This window comes from Apodemus sylvaticus, chromosome 13 (assembly GCF_947179515.1).
Source record: "Apodemus sylvaticus chromosome 13, mApoSyl1.1, whole genome shotgun sequence".
NCBI classification, from domain to species: Eukaryota; Metazoa; Chordata; class Mammalia; order Rodentia; family Muridae; genus Apodemus; species Apodemus sylvaticus.
The window spans coordinates 54,002,313-54,005,620 of NC_067484.1; positions in this window are offsets into that span (position 1 = coordinate 54,002,313).

Sequence of the window (3,308 nt, forward strand, 5' to 3'; positions counted from 1 at the left end):
TGGGTTAACTCAGGTTAATATTTTCTAATTCTATCCATTTGCCTACAAAGTTAATGATGTCCTTGCTTTTAATATCTGGATAGTATTTCATTGTATAAACGAACCACATTTTCTGTATCCATTCTTCAGTACAGGGACAACTGGGTTGTTTGCAGGTTTTGGTAATTAAGAATGAAACTGCTATGAAGGTAGTAAAGCATGTGTCCTGATGGTATCTCTGATCATCTTTTGGTATATGCTTAGCCTCCAGATAGAACTATTTCTAGTTTTCTGAGAAACCACCAGATTGATGTCTGGAGTGGTTGAACAAGTTTGTAATCCTACCAGTAGTAGAGGAGTATTCCCTTTTCTCTACCTCCTTGCCAGCATGTAGTTTTACTTGAGTTGTTAATCTTAGCCATTCTGATTAGTGTAAGGTCATATCTCAAGGTCATTTTGATTTGCATATCCCTAATAACTAAGGATCTTGAGCATCTCTTTAATTGCTAGGAGAATGAATGGGCATCTGTGCCTTTCAGAGGTATAGTGGGGCTTCACAGGGGATCTTTAGGAATTCCCAGAGACCTGAGAAGGAGAGGTTCACCAGGACTCAATAACGGTAACCTTAGCCAAGATTTCTATCAGTTGGGTCATGGAAGCTGAAGCTGCCACCTTATATATCCAGGATGGACCCTGAGTGAAGGAATGAGGATGCTAACCCACTCACAAAACTTTCAACCTGAAATTTGTCCAGTCTAAAAGAAATGCAGTGACAAAGATGGAACAGAGATTGAATGAATGGCCAACTAATAACTGGCCCAACTTGAGTCCCATCCCATGGGCAAGCACCAGTCCTTGATAATACCAATGATACTCTGCTATGCTTGCAGACAGGAGTCTAGCATAGCTGTCCTCAAAGAGACTCTACCCAGCACCTGACTTGAACAGCTGTAGATACCCATAGCCAAAGACTGGACTTAGATCAGGGACTCTTATGGAAGAGGTGAGGGAAGGATTGAAGGCCCTGAAGGGGATGGGAACCCCACAGGGGGATAAACAGAGTCAACTAACAAGATATTCTGGGAGCTCTTAGTGACTGAGACACAAACCAAAGAACAAACAGGATCTGGAATGAGAACCCCACCACATATGGAGAAGACATGCAAATGAGTCTGCATGTGAGTCCCCAAGCAACTGGAGCAGAGGCTCTCCCTAAAGCAGGAGCCTGACTATGGTATTTGTTCCCCAAAGGAACTGCCTTTTCTGGTCTCAGTGGAAGAGGATCTACCTAACCTGGCAGAGAATTGACAGGCAAGGGCTCAGGACTCAGGACCCCACAATTTTAGAAGCAAAGGGGAAGGTGAATGAGGGAGGTTCTCTGTGAAAGAAGGACTGAGAGGGGTCAACATTTTCTAAACAAATACATAGATAAATAAATAATTGAAAGAAGAACATAGACACTTTACAAAAGAAAGCTAAATTTAAATCGGTTTTAAAAGTAGAGGATTCTTAAAAATAACCGACAAGATGAGGAAAAAGCTAAAATAACTAAGATATATCAGAATAAAATCTGTTAAATGGTAAAAATTTAAAAAACCCTGTGTTTATGATTAGATTTGAAACTATTTAAATTTATTCAAAAATCTTAGGTTAGATTGCAGGGTGACAGATCCTAGTTGATATATTTACAGCATAAATTCTATACCTACTCATTTGGAAGCTTTGCAGAAGAGGGAGCAAACCAGTGGAAGGTGCAGAGGACCATGATGCCTTTTGTGAGACAGTGTATTCTGCACATGGCAGAGAAGCTGCACAAACAAAAACTCAACAATATGTTCACCTAAAGAAGCAATGCACAGTGACAATAACAGTTGACTGACTTGGAGAGGGGAAGTCTCAAAAGGTTCCACTACCAAGTGAAGAACTATAAGAAATAACTGGCTTTGTGGTCAGTCCTAGACACAGACATGAGCAACATGAAATGAACTCATCAGGTTGGATTAAATTCCCCTCTTTGAATGCTCACAATGGCTCCCTCACTTGCGTGTAAAGAAGGAGCACAGTGCGATGATAGATCTCAAAATGAGTTCTAGAAAAGAAGCTAAAGAAGTTATGATCTGATAAAGGAACATCTTAGACAAACTACAATTTAAATTTGAAAGGGATTATTAAATTAAAACACTCATTTCATAAGGAAATTGAAGACCAATTAAAGTTTTTGACTAGAAAAGCTGATTAATGGCTCAAATAATAAACTTCCTACTATGCAAAAAAATAAATTCTCTTTATAAACTATACTTGGCAAACTTTGCCTTCATGGTATAAAAGTGTTCTTAAATGTTTTCTTCATCTGGTAAAAGAAACTATTATGGGCCTTGACTGGATGACCCAATTCCTCAATTTTGTCTTTATTACCTAATTTTCTCATATATTTTATCCAGGCTTCAGAATCTTTTTATTGAAGTTTTTACTTGCCCTCATGTGTTTTTCATTTCCACCATCATGATAAGTTCAGTTATTTTTAGTATTGGTATCTTTATTTCCTTTTCTTTTCTCTTTTGGGTCATATATAATTTTTAAAAGTATCCTTCTCTTACAGAAAACATATGTAACACAGTTTCCCCTCCCTCTACTCCCCTAGTCTCCTGCACCCAGTTCATTCCCACTCCATTTCTCTAAAGAGAAACAGGATTCCCAGGGATATCAATTACATATGGCATAAGAAACAAAAAAACTAGATACAAACCATCACATCAGAGTAGGAGAAAGAGTGTCCCCAAAAGAGGTAAAAAAAAAAGAGTCAGAGGCACTCCCTCTTCTATGGGAAGGACTCCATCTAAACACCAAGATAAAAACCATAGCATATATAGAGAGGACCTGTCTGAGACTCATGCAGACTGTGATTGTGGATTCATCTCTGTGAGCCCCAATTAGCTGATTCTGTGGGCCATCAGCTCTTGGTGTCCTCTACTGCTCTAGCTCCTAAAATTCTTCTACCCCCCTCCTTCTTAGGGTTTCCAAATTTTCCAAGAGGAGGAACCTGGTCTAGGTCTTTAATTTGTTTTCTCTCCCACTACTGATTTTCTGAGTGCCTGCATCTCTTCGCATCAACTGCTGGATTGTGACAACTGGGCTAGGCACCTAACTATGAACATAGTAGAATGTCATTAGGTATCCTGCTATTGAGTTTTGGTTGATTTTGATGTTCTAGGTCTCTATCCATCTTTGGGCATGGTCTTCCTCTCAGGGATAGGTCTCAAGTTAGGCCAGTCATTGGTTTGCAACTTTCACAATTTTTGCAGCTCCATTTCCCCAGCACATCTTTCAGC